At 43.7% G+C, this 14248-nt stretch overlaps 1 long non-coding RNA gene across 4 annotated transcripts in view; it reads right to left on the bottom strand.

Moving 5' to 3' along the window:
* The window catches only part of LOC103006547 (uncharacterized), a 57108-nt gene extending 45255 nt beyond the window's left edge, over positions 1 to 11853 (bottom strand). For all 4 annotated transcript variants that reach the window (XR_009007290.1, XR_009007292.1, XR_009007294.1 and 1 more), the window contains exons 1-2: positions 11742 to 11853; positions 8184 to 8362 (exon numbers count right to left, since the gene is read on the bottom strand). This is a non-coding gene — a long non-coding RNA (uncharacterized LOC103006547). The remainder of the gene's footprint in view (positions 1 to 8183; positions 8363 to 11741) is intronic.
* Between the last annotated feature and the right edge of the window lie 2395 nt (positions 11854 to 14248).

The raw sequence follows: 14248 nt of genomic DNA, 5'->3' as shown, positions 1-14248 counted from the left end.
TTATTCAGCACTAAAAAGCAATGAACTATCAAATCATGAAAAGACACAAAGGAACTTTAAATGCATATTTACAAAGTGAAAGAAGCCAGTCTGAAAAGGCTACGTACTGTATGATTTCAACTACATAACATTCTGGTAAAAGCAAAATTATGAAGACAGTAAAAAGATCAGTGGTTGCCAGGAGTTGAGGAGGGGAGGGATGAATAGGTAGAGTGCAGAGGATTTTTAGGACAGTGAAAATACTCCATATGATACCACAATGATAGATACATGTCATTATAGATTCGTCTAAGCCCACAGAACGTACAATGCCAAGAGTGAACTCTAATGTAAATTATGGGCGCTGAATGATAATGACATGTCAACGTAGGTTCATCAGTTTTAACAGAGGTAGCACTCTGATGGGGATGTTGATAATGGGGGAGGCTGTGCATGTGTGGGGGGCAGGCGGTTTATGAGAAACCTCTGTACCTTCCCCTCAATTTTGCTGTAAACCTTAAACTGATATTAAAAATAAAGTGTAAATTTTGAAAAATTGAATTCGAATGCATTTAGATGGGACATGACTGTCCTAGTATTCTGATGTCTCCAGGACCATCCAGAAGCATATACACGGCACCCTTCGCTTATTTACATTTTCTACCTGGCTCCTAAAAGCCCAAGATTTTGTCATCCTGCAAGTTTAGGCTAATAAGGGGTCTTTACTTCAAGCCTTAGCTCCAAAATTTCCAATAGAACAATGAGATAATCTCAACAAAGACAGAATACAATATTCAGGACTTCCCTGGTGGTCCAATGGTTAAGAATTGGTCTTGCAATGCAGGGGATGCCGGTTCGATCCCTGGTCTGGGAACTAAGATCCCGCATGGCGCGGAGCAACTAAGACTGCGCGCTGCAACTACTGAGGCTGCGCACTCTGGAGCCCGTGTGCCACAACTAGAGAGAAGCCCACATACCACAATGAAGAGCCCACGCACTACAAAGAAAGATGTCGTGTGGGGCAACTAAGACCCGATGCAGCCAAAAAATAAATAAATACAATATTCAAGTGGATATTGAAGAAAATGAGATATGAGTATCTGGAACTGTAATCAAGGACTATCTTGGTGTGTTTGTTAGTTTTATGACCAAGTACCCTGAGAACTCTTGCAGCTTTCAGAAGTGCCTGAGTATTCACTGGGAAATATTTTTATAAGTTATTAATCAACAGCACCAATTTTGTGCTCAACATTGTTCTAAAGATTGAAAGACATACAAGAGAAAGAGAAAATAGGCATCTTGACTCAAAGAACCTCATAATCTATTTATCTAGCCCTGGATGACAGGAGTCTCAAAAAAAAAGAAAAAAAAACAATTACTGAATGTCTGTTGTAAGCCAGGTCCTGTTCATAGAGCATATGAATCCTCTTTGTGCAGTATCTCCTTCAATCTTCACAACAGCCCTTTGTGGTAGGTACTAGAAAAACCATCCCCATTGTAACATGAGGAAAGTACAGCACAGAAAGATCGAGTACCCTTCCCAATGCCATATAAACAATAAATGGTAGTCGGTGTTTAAGCATGTGGGCTCTTAGAGACCATTACGTTTAACTATGCCCTACATTCCACCTCAGAAGGTAGCACGAGCTGACTTTAAATGTAATATGTAGTGAGGAAAGGTGGCTCCAGTTCAGGTCATCCATGTTCGAAGGGATATATTGCTATTTTCCATCCCCACTCCCAGCCCCCAATAAAGCCATGCTTTTTAAATTTTGTTAATTAACCACTCTCCATGTGGCAAACCGTGACAAGTCAGTGGATCCAGGAGGGAACTCAGATGACTACACCTTGCAAAGAGAACTTGGACCCTTCAATATGCCAACAAGTGCAAAATTTCCAAGGCTAGGGATTTCCCCCAGGGAAGTATCTCTCTCTCTCTCTGATCATCTACCAGATAGAAGGAGATGGCCTAAGCCAACCTAAGAGCGCCTCTTCATTCAGAGTGGATTTTCTCATGCCTTAAGTGTTGACCAGTGAGGACATATTTCACCTCTGAGTGATACTGTGGATTCTCCAGCTGATTTCCTGGGTCCAGCCATCACAAGGATGATATAAGGTTATCTCCATGCAAACTGGTTTCATCAGTGTCTCAACCAGCCTGGAAAATTTGCATATATGATGTCATGCAGAAAGAGAAAGTTAAACTGCCTTAAAGTCAACTGGTTCTACTGGCTACTGTTCATTGAAACAACACGGTGCTTATACTGCATCAAGGTTCCGGGGCATTCCAAAGACAGGTCTGCTCATCTGCTCACTAATCCTCACACTTCTCTCAGTCACCAAGAATGGCATCCAGCTAAAGAAACAGATGAGAGCAACCAAAGGAATGTGTTGGTAGAGTTGGGTGTTGAATTGCTTTTCTGCCTGTTCTATAATCGTCTTCTGGCAGGATATTCCTGATTACGAGGGGCAACGCCCCGAGGCTTAGCCAGCTTAACTGCAGGTTCTGACAACAACCAACCCTTCAGAATCCTGGCATTCATTGCTTCATCAGGGGCCCCCAAATCTCTATTGCACATTGCATACTCATTTCCTCTGTTCAACAGCACATGCTTTCATGCTATTGCTGAAGATCTGTACTCATTTCTCACCTTTTCCCTCCTCTCCTCTATCCATAGCAGCCAGGCTGGCTTAGCACTCTGGGGCCACCTCTATTGATTTATGCGCAAATAGGACACAATTTCCAGAAAGGTGGCGATTTTCCTTCCTGGAATCCTCACACATAATGTTACTATGTGCTCAAATATGGATTTGAGAAAGGATTTAGCGGCAAAGGAATATCTTCATTCCACAGTCTGAAAGTAATATGTCTATTTCTGTGGTCCCCCAACTGTATACCAAGTCACCCCAGGGCAACATATAAATTCACAGAAGTGCTGGGAGATACTTGAAATTCCCTAAGGGAAACGTGAAATACTCAGCATCTGTTGAACACTGCACCAATTTAGGGTTGTTCAGTGTCAACATTAGATCATGCTGCATTCCTTTCAATGATGGCATATCTTTGCAAAATCATGTTTTGTGCAGTAACTGTGATAAAACAAACAAACAAAAAGTCCCATAAGGAAATCTGTGGAACAGGAAATGAAGGTGGCAACGTCCAATCTGATTCCAAAGTTTGAGTTGTTGCCCAGTGCCCAACAGGCATGTGCATCCCATTAGTAACCAGGTGATTTAACAGTGCAATAAAAATAGGATTATTTTCTTTCAATTTATGAGTATCAGTTTTTCAAACGACTGCTAAAAAGTTGTGAGGACATAAAGACATTACATTGTTTGGACCTAACTACTTAATAAATGGAACCATTATGTATTTCTTTTGGCCTAAGGGCACCATGAAAAAAATCACTGGGGTACTAAGGGCTCCATAAACTGAGACGCTTTGGAAACCTCTGGTCCAGTCAATAATGCTTTGCAGCTCTCGGGGACCTCATTTGTACCTGATCTTGGTTTGGATGTTGGGGCTGCTTCAGCTCAGTGGCTTTTCTACCTTTTGGTGCTCAAGGTGCCAGTACACAAGGTCTTTGTGATATAGCATCTAGCCCAGGCCTGTCTCAGCCTTGCTGGGCGTCCCTCCTCTCTGTCCTCCATGCTCTGCTCACATTGACCTCCTTTCAGTTCCTCACACACAGCAAGCCCTTTCCCATGATGGGGATGTCTTGCTGGCACGTCTTGCTGCCTCTTATCCTGGTTTACTCTCAGGTCCCATCTTAAACTCCACCTCATCAGAAAGGCCTCCCCTGACCTTTTTTTTTTGGCCACGCTGTGCAGCATGTGTGTGGGATCCTAGTTCCCTAATAAGGGATTGAACCCGTGCCCCCAAGATCTGAAGCGCGGAGTCTTAAACAATGGACCACAAACCTCCCCTGACCTATTACAGTGAGGTCTCCCTGTTATCCTGTCTCACCCACAGTTCATTTCCCTCATATGATTTTATCCTTTGCACATCCGTGTTTACCTCTGTGGGGATAGTCTGTCTGCTCACAGCTGTGTCCACTGAACTTAGCACAGTGACTTAGCACACAACTGTCATTCAAGAAATAGCTGTGGGGGCTTCCCTGGTGGTGCAGTGGTTGGGAATCCGCCTGCCAATGCAGGGGACACGGGTTCGAGCCCTGGTCCAGGAAGATCCCACATGCCGCGGAGCAACAAAGCCTGCGAGCCACAACTACTGAGCCTGCGCTCTAGAGCCCGAAAGCCACAACTACCGAAGCCCACGCGCCTAGAGCCCATGCTCCACAACAAGAGAAGCCACCGCAATGAGAAGCCTGCGCACCGCAACGAAGAGCAGTAGCCCCTGCCCGCCACAACTAGAGAAAGCCCGCAAGCAGCAATGAAGACCCAATGCCGCCAAAAAATAAATAAATAAATAATTAAAAAAAAAAAAAAAAAAAAGAAATCGCTGTGAAGTAAACAAATGCTAGGATTTTGACTATGGCCCTGTCAAGCCCAAAGCGTTCAGGAGGCTTTTCTGGCAAACAGTCCTTCAAATAAAAATGAGAGCCAACTGTATCACCATCCCTGGGTAGAGGCGGTCCAGGGCAGTGTTTGAGATCATGAATCCCAGCTCCACCACCCCCTTGCTGGCAGACACTGGGCAAGTTACTCATTCTATCTCTCTACCCTCAGTGACTTTCTCTGTAAAAGGGTTGTTATGAGGACTAACTGCAAAGCTCTTAATTGGTGTCTGGCAAGAAGCAAGTGATCTAAATAAAAGTTTGCTGCCATTATGAGGACAGCATTCAAGGACTCCCCATGGAGCCCCACGTATCATTCTTAGGGGAAGTTTCTGCCTCAGAAACTGATGGGTCCAAGTGACTCTTGCTCATTTTAGAATACATAGATCAGTGCAAAAAGTGATACATAAGCAAGCAGTTAATTCCTAGACCCATCAGTGCTCCTGGCTCAGCTCACGATTGGAACCAAAAGGAATTTGTATGGAACTTTGATTATCCACTTGGATGACAGAAATGGAAAGTAGCAGCTGGGTTATTGCTAATTTGTCTAGACTTGGCCTGAGCTGTGGCCCCAAGCACTGAGTGTGTTTGCTTGATCCTCCCAACCCTTTGCTTGTTCCCTCTTAACCAGCCCTCTTCATGTTCTAGGCTTAAAAGTAAGCCCAGTGTACCCCAGTGTCTGCCCAGTGGTACCTGTGGAGCCCACCATCACAGAGCAGATATGTCACGTGGCTCCCCTCCTTGCAGGGGGAGGAAGCATGAGGCCATCTTCATCCATTCACACTGGATTGCTGTGCACTCTCTCTCCTGAGCCTTCTGCCCCAGTCTCTCCCCACCCAACCCTCATATCTGGATGCATCATTCTCAGAAACCACTGGAATCATATCCCTGTCCTCCTCAAGAGCTCTCTGCACCTCCTATTGCACGTGTATCCACCTCTCAGAAGACCATTTACCCCTTTGGCCTCCCATATATGTATAGCTTAGGTGAGGATAATGCCTTTCCTGCTAACCTGAATTGTCCTCACTGTATAAACATAACATAGGGTGGCCTTTCATGACAGGTGAGGCCAATGAACTCAAACACGTGATGTGTTTTGATCCCAGTTTCTCCACTTACTAGCTACATTTTTTTAATATAAATTTATTTATTTTTGGCTGCGGTGGGTCTTCGTTGCTGCATGCGGGCTTTCTTTAGTTGCGGCGAGCGGGGGCTACTCTTCGTTGTGGTGCGCAGGCTTCTCATTGCAGTGGCTTCTCTTGTTGCAGAGCACGAGCTCTAGGCGTGCAGGCTTCAGTAGTTGTGGCTTGCGGGCTCTAGAACGCAGGCTCAGTAGTTGTGGCACACGGGCTTAGTTGCTCTGCAGCATGTGGGATCTTCCCAGACCAGGGATCGAACCTGTGTCCCCTGCATTGGCAGGCGGATTCTTAACCACTGCACCACCAGGGAAGTCCCACTAGCTACGTTTTCTACGGCAAGTGAACTATTACATCTATGAGCTTCTGATTCCTCATCTGTAAAGTGGGCAGGATAGTACCTACCTCATAGTTTTGTTCTGAGTACTAGATAAGAAAACACAAGTGAAACACCCAGCCCTATACTTAGTAGACAGGAGTGCATTCAAAAAGTTAGCTGTTATTGTTTCTCTTACAAACGCCTCATTCTTCAGTTCTCAGCTTAGATATCACGTCTCCTGGGAAGCCTTCCCCGACCACCACCCCAAAAATGTGGGTGCTTCTAAAGCACCCTGCCCCGATCACCATAGTAAGATGTGTTACACTGCAGTGTCCTTGCCTCTTGGCTTTTTGGCTGCCCGCTAAGGTCCTATGACACATCACTAGCAGGGATAGTGTTCCTCCTGCACTGACATAGCATCTGGCACAAAGTAGGTACCCAGTAAAAGTGTGGCCAAATAAAAAGTAATTAATTAAATAAACAACCAAATAAAGAGAAAATAATTGTTAAAACTTTGCTGTGTCATCTGACCTAACGATCACTCCATTGTAAGACCAGAGGCTTGTCTGACAACCAACCACATTCCTTTTTTACATTATTTAATTTTGTTTTGTTTTGTTTTGCTTTGCTTTGTTTTGTTTTTTGGCCTCGCCCTGTGGCATGCAGGATCTTAGTTCCCCGACCGGGGATCAAACCCATGCACCCTGCAGTGGAACCACGGAATCCTAACCACTGGACCGCCAGGGAATTCCCTATATTATTTAATTTTAATAGGAGTTACCATCTATTGATCCACCTTGTACACAAAACATAATTCGATCCTGATAGCTCCTCTGAGGTAGGTACTATGAGCAGTGCCATCTTCCTCAGATGAGGACACAGAGGCTCAGAGAGCTGAAGGAATTTGCCCAAGATCATCCAGCTAGTAGAACAGAGCTGAGGCCAAAACCCAAGACTGTTCAACTCCAGGGTCTGTTTGCTGTGCTGCTTCTTGCTATACTTGAGGATGCTGTTTTTCCTTTTTGCTAAATTTCTCTGGCCTCTCAAAGCCTACAGAGTGGTGTTTCATCACCACTGGTGCTTACACCACAAACATGATAATGCCTTAGGCATCAATTCATTTGGTTACTAATCACCCATTCAGTGCCTTGCCACATTTTTGTCTTGGCATCATATAACTTTCATGCCTTATCAAGTCTACCCAACATGAGCATAACCTGTTGGTGGCAGTGCCCAAGTCTTACAATTCTATCTCCCAAGGCCTAAAAGAACATGTTTCACATGGTAAAAAAACATAAATAAAATTAAGTTTCTGTCTATTTGTTTGTTACATATTCAAGTACAATGACTAAGAGATTATCCCCAAATGTGAAGGTTAAGTTTAGCACAGCCTCACTTGGCTGTGGTATAAACAATTTTCACACTGGGGAGTCCAGGAGGCACCTCAAGAAAGTAAACACATTTAATAACCTTTGTACTATTTGATTTTTTTAAACCAGAAGCATGAGTTATTTTTTTAAAGCAGCATCAAAAATAAAGATAGATAAATAGACAGGATTTTTAAACCCAAACATTCGCAAGAAAATGACAGGGCAAGAGCCTAGGGTCAATAGTTATCTTCCTGAGCAGACTTCCAGAGCAAGATATAATAATAGCCTAGAAGAATATAAATTCCTATGAATAGAGAAATGAATGTAGCCTCAAATGGGAGTTCCAAACGAACAGTCACAATGGAAGTTGCACCAAATCACAGACCCTGATTTTTGGTCATGTTACTTCTTGGTTAGAGGATTCTATGTGCACCAGGATGAGTAGCAACAGCAATATGCTTTATTAAATGGTGGTTTAACAATTCATCCTACAAATGCAGGGGTGGCCAGCTGATATGCAATAATTGTCTTTTGGTTTGAGTTGATGTAGAAAGGGACCATCAGACAGTAGATGGTAGGGCTTTGCCCCAGATGCCTGCCCCCTCCACCTTTGTCCCACTTTGCCTTGTTCTACCTGTCTCTGCTAACTGCAAGACCAGACCAACTGTTCCCACTCCTTTCTAGCATAAGCATTTAAACACCTCAGCAATTCTACAGCCCAGGACACACCCACTTCCTTCCAGTTGTCCACACACCCATTCCTTTCACTGGGATTAACATAAAATTGCACTTAGAGAGGAAGAGAAAAAGATTTCCATATGCAAATTGAAAAATCAGTTTCAGAGTGGAATATTTGACTTACTTTGCAGTCAGTCCAGTAGAGCAGGTCAAAGATGCCCACTTGGATGATGAACTTCAGAAGTGACTACATCTGACACCTGCTGCCTTCAAAGCACAGGCCAGGCAGAGAAGGATGACACCACAGAAACGTGATCAGAGTCATTGCTGAAGGGGAGGTGGCTGGTGAAGACATCTTAGTCTCTGTAAAAATGAAGCTGACTTTAGGGATCTTTTACAAAGCACTAAAACAAAAAATACGCATTTGAAGGACACTTGAAATAATTGAATGAGATTACTTCAGGCAGTCTTCTGCCTCTAGGAAACATCATACCTAGGACAGACGCCTCTCCATCACTACCCATAAAGCATAGCACTTCACAGTGACTTGGCAACTTTCATCCCAGGAGAAGGTTATAATCCAGGAGCACATTCAATTATATTTGACATACGGATCATGTTCTAACCCAGGTCTGTCTGGCTGTAGAAGGCAAATTCCTAACCACTAAACATTCTGCCTTTTTTGTATATTTCATTCATCTCTTTTTTAAATGACATTTTTCCAATTAGAAAAGTAATACAAGTTCATTGTGGACATACTGGCATATTTAGGAAATCACAAAGAAGAAGACAAAAATCACGTACGGTCGTTACCACTCAGATATATCAATATACGGTTAAATTTTTGTCTATAAAATCTTCCAGTCTTTTTTCTGCAAGAGCACACATTTCTGAGATGGCAGGTGGGAATGACTGCCAATGCCTTTAAACTCCAAGTGTCCCTTCAAAAGCAGCTGACCATTTGGGGGAAGAAGACTTGGTCCTCATGAGCTACAAAATGGCCATATTTCTTCACTTCATTGGCAGCACTAACCAGTCGGGCTCACCTAAGAGACACATTTGACTCTTGCTGCACTGCCATTTCCACCTCATTGGAGTATCCACTCCTGTGGGATCTTGATCCTCTAACAGCTCAGGGGCAAACCTGACTTGGCTAACACTTTCATTGTAAGCCCATCCTCCTTCTCAATGACTGACTCAAGGGGACCAAGCAGACAAGGAGAAGGCCATGGGAGCTTCTGGGACAAATTCTTTGCTCTTAAGAGAGACACACCAGAAAAGACAGTCTTTTATTATCCCAGATGCTGTCCTGTGTGGATTAATGCCTGGAATTGAAGAGCCATTTTAGGAGCCTGAGAGAAGCTGGCTGGGGAACAAAACCTGAAGCGATAGAATATTCTAGATGACCTGTAGGAAGACACAGGAGGCCGCCGGACACAAAACAGACTATCACAAGGAAAGAGCAATTTGTGGAAGAATATGTACAGTATGATCCCATTTAGATAAGGAAGGAAGGAAGGGAGGGAGGGAGGAAGAGGAATGAAAGGCATAGAAAAGAGCCAAGAGTAGACTCTGGAGGAATATACACCAAAGTGTTGGCACTGGTGACCTCTGGGAGCCATGTGAATCAGGGTCTCAACTTTTTATTCTATCTTTATTTGTATGGTTTGAAGTTTTTACAATAGCACGCATACATGTATTGCTCGCGTAATTTTCTAAAAATATTTCAATTTTAAAGAGTATATGTGGCTTCCCCTTTATTTGAAACTTTAGAAGTTCAGAGCATTCTTCTAGAAAAAAAAAAAAGGTTGGTGGTAAAAAATTCTTCAAGTTATTTTCACTTTCTAGGGGGATCCTCTCTATCTTACAGCTCAGCACTCCTGCTGTTTGTCAGCAGAGCTTCCTTTCCCACAGGAAAAGCCACAGGGAGATCATGAGCTTTGGTTCAGTTTGCCTGGGGTCAGTGTCTGAATGGTGAAGTGGGACAGGATGATAAAACTCTTCTGTGAAATCAGGACATGGGCATTTGGCTGACATCACCAGAGTGCTGGCTGGCCTTGTAGGGTGTCCAGAGATGAGTAAGGCATGGGATGTATCTCCAGGCACTACAGCACGAGGGTTGTGTAGCATGTCTCAAAGTGTGGGCCACAGTCCCCACGTCAGAATCACCTGCAAACTTGTTAAAATGCAAATTCCTGCACCCCACTCCAGATCTACTGAGTCACCATCTCTGAGGGTGGGTCCCCCAAACCTGAATTTTTTTCTTATCTGTAAATAAAGTATGAGAACTACTTTCCTCAGTGGGTGAAGAGGCCTCATCAGAATAGGTAGTCAGTCCTCTGGGGCAGAGGTGGCGCAAGTACAGGTTCTTCTTTCTCATCCTGACTACCTGGATGCTCAGAGCCGAAGTAATGGCCCAACTGTAGTTATGTGGTTTCACGGCATGAGGACGATTAGGAGCCCTAATCCTGGTTCCTCACATTAATTCCCTGACTTCTTTCATTCCTCTTGCCATCTTCGATGTCCCCCAGTGAGTTACCTGGGACAAGCAGGGTAAATGAATAAATGAGTAAGAGCAGTGCTTTATTAAGCACTAAGCCAGATGCTGTGCTAAGTGCATTGCATCGTACCTCATTTAATCTTCACAACAAACCTAAGACCAGGTACTATTATTAATCACACTTTACAGATGTGGGAACTGAGGCTTAGAGAAGTTAGGTAATTTTTAGAGCAGGTACTGGAATCCAGGTCTCTAATTCTAAAGCCTATGTTCTTAAACACCTACTACTTGCCCTTGGCATTAGTGAACAGTGGTGGTCCCACACTTTTCATATAAGACTCGCCCTGGGGCTGCAATCTCAGCGGAAAAGGGGGGCCAAGGCTAACCTTGAAGGTTTTTTTGCATAACTAGCACACTATTTTTACTTAGATTTTATGTTTCAGACCAATTTTTTAAAATTTTGAAGATGTTTTTATGAACACATTTTTTAAATGTTTTGTCTCATTTTACGTATGTATATATTTATGGAGGGTCACAAAAGGGCTCATCTGTAGTGGTGCTGCCATTGTAAATGAATTAGTGTAACTATTTCATGTCAAATTCATTTTAAATTTTCTGTTCAGTAACCGTTGATGATTTGCAGGGGGAAATGAAAGCATTTTTACAGGAAGAACCCCCCCCCCAACTTGGTACATATTTTAATACATATTTAATACGTCTGTGTATCATATAACAACAACAGCAACAACAAAAAGTCAAACTGTGAAAAGGTCCCATCACCTCCTAGCTGTACTCCTCAGGGACACCCACTGTAAAAAGCGCATGCGCTCGCTCTCTCTTTTTCTCTCTCTCTCACACACACACACACACACACACACACAGGATCATACCACCAACATGCAATGCAACCTACTTTGTTCACATAACCATATATCTTAGATATATGACATTTGCTTTGTTGTTTAACTTGAGAAGAACTTCCGTTCCCCCTTCAAGCCTAGAGGGCAGAGGAGACAGGAGAAGGCCCTCTGAGCTGGAGGTAACGTCTCTCCGCCCAAGCCAGAGCTCAAGGCCGGATAACCAGTGGGACTGCCAGCTAAGCGGGCCCCCGCCCTCCCACGGCCCGGACAAATGGCGGGAGGGAGGAAGTGTGCAGCTGGGAAGCTCCGCCGCTCTCGCCCGGGTTCCCCGTTTTCCCCGACTGAGACTGCGAGGAAAGTTAGTGCGGAAATCTGCACCCACCTTAAACCCGGCCGGTCCCAGGAACTTCCCCCGCCGCTGGGACCAGAGGCCGGGATAGAAGAGTCACCGGAGGGTGCGCTCCCGGACCCGGGTGACCGCGCGGGGACCGCCTCGCTGCAGCGCCCTCTGTCGGCAGCGTACGTATTTGAGTACGGCCCGCATCTCTCTGCCTGTGGTACTTGGTGTAGGTGTTCGTGTTTATGTTCCTGTTCGTGTGCAGATGGGTGTCGGGGTGTCTAACGCGGGTGTACACCTTTGCACCCCTATTAGCAATGTTAAATTCCGCTGGAAATTTCTAGATAGTTCTGCTAACTCTGTGCATCTGTGTAGAGCTCCTAGGGACATAGATTTGTGTGAAAATGAGTCTGGGCACCCAAAGTGGTGTTCCTTGAGTGTGGCATCAGTTGTATATATGCCTGTGGATATTTCACTTTCTGCTCCCATCCATCTATGAGTGAGTACCTATGAGCATAGGCAGTATTCCTACAGATTTGAATGTTATTAGTAATACACACATTTATCATCTTCCCAGGGCCGTGTCTGTATGAATGTGTGTGTGTGTGTGTGTGTGTGTGTGTGTGTGTGGCGCATGAAGCACAAGGGGTGGTAAGAGTGTGTTTCTGAAATCCAGATGTTAAAGGAGTAATGTTGGGGGAGGATGCTCTGGACATACTAAATCTTTTGCACTTCATCTCATCCTCTTTAACCTCCGGAGAACCACAGATTTTGCTTTTGGACCCTCTAGCATACAACTGCTGGACCCTGACCTGAACTCATCCTCCTGTGTGACCTCTCCTTGGCCTTCCTTCTTCTGTAGTCTGTGGAGCCCAGGGAGGCTGCCTGTTACTGTCTCTAAGCACTTTGGCCATGATGTCAACCCAAAGAAGTGAGCATCCCATCTACTTCCTTTTTCCCCACCCAAAAGTCATTTCCTCTTAGTTCATTACCTGGGATTTTGATGCCTGTGTTCCCTCTGCCTTATTGATACACACAAAGAAAAAAAAAAAGGAACTTCTTGAAATTCCCCAGATGGTTGTGAGAGTTCTTTTTAGTGTTGCAACTTGGAACAAGTCAGTTTCTAGTTTAAGTTTCCATCAGAAAACTTGGTAGGAGTAGGGTATATAAGCTCCAATAGTAGCAGCAGCAGAAGAAGAAACAAACGGTTTCAGACCCAGGGAACACTGCAGCCTGACCAGAAGCAAGGTAAGCACTTGCCTAGGCCGTGCCACCCCTTCCACAGGCCCACAGGCTGTCCAAGGGTAGACACCATTCATGTGCTACCCCTGTACCAGGCATTGTGGAGTGGGTGAATTCCTGGAAGCATTCCTGGTGACTTACCTGCTGGGACACTAATGAAAAGTCAGTGCTTTGGGGATTAATATATAAAGTATTCATTTTAAAAGTCAACTAATAATAATTGTATATTAAGGTCTGTGAACAAATGCACATTTTATAGAAAGGTTTGTCTTGTTTTAAAGTGGTATGTATATAAAAGTGTGTTCCTCAATATTAATACTCATCAGTTAAAGGATTGTATAAAGTGAGTGGTGCTTCCCTTATTATTGTAAACTTTTTAAAAGCCTTTTATTCAGTAAGTAATAATGAATCCAGTAAGTAATTGAATTCATTCTTATTCCTCATAATTGAATGTTATAAGCATAGTTGGTCCCATATTTCTCGTGGGCTTGTGACAGTCAACTAGATTGACAGTTAAGTTATCCAGATCTTTTGGATTAACTAATCACTTAAAAAATGGAAAGCAACACCAATGTTTAAAACTACTTTCTGAAGTTTAAAATCTGTGAGAAGGAAAAAAAAGATAATCTTTACTGTGTCTTATAGTTGCCTAGGTAAATCGTGTGCAATAATTTTCAGGTTAAAAAAATAATGGTCAGTTTAAAATATCATTTTAACAAAGAGATTACTAAACCTGAGCTGATGGCCCACTTTTTTCAAATAAGGAATTTCAAGGTATTAGAAAGAATTTGGGCAGCCTCTTAGAGTTCACTTTACTGGGGTCTGAAATTTTATTATTTCTGTCCATTCATTCATTCTTCTAATAATTAATGAAATCCCTCTGAGCTAGACTCTCTCTGCTAGACTCCAGGGACATAGTGTGGAATAAGACAGACATGATCACTGCCATCAGAGAGCTCAGTGTGGTGGGGAAGACAAACATGAAAGAAGTAACTATATGATTGCAATTGTGTTATATAAGCACTGTCAAAGGAGGAATGGGGCTCTGAGAGGAAACAGCCAGGAGTCCTGACTTCATCAGGGCACCATGCTGGATACTTTATGTGAATTATTTCATTACCTCTTCATCACAGCAGGGTTCCCATTTTACAGATTAAGAGTATGAGGCTCAAAGACATCAAGTGGCTCGTCCAGAGTCACACACCTAACAAGTGGCAGAGCTGGGAAGCCAACACAGCACTGCCTGTCTCTAGGACTGGGACCCTTTGCATGTGCTACACAAGCCTTCTGTGACTATGTCTTTTTATTTT

The sequence above is a fragment of the Balaenoptera acutorostrata genome, chromosome 2 (assembly GCF_949987535.1).
Source record: "Balaenoptera acutorostrata chromosome 2, mBalAcu1.1, whole genome shotgun sequence".
Taxonomy (NCBI): domain Eukaryota; kingdom Metazoa; phylum Chordata; class Mammalia; order Artiodactyla; family Balaenopteridae; genus Balaenoptera; species Balaenoptera acutorostrata.
This window is presented reverse-complemented; position numbering and strand designations above follow the sequence as displayed.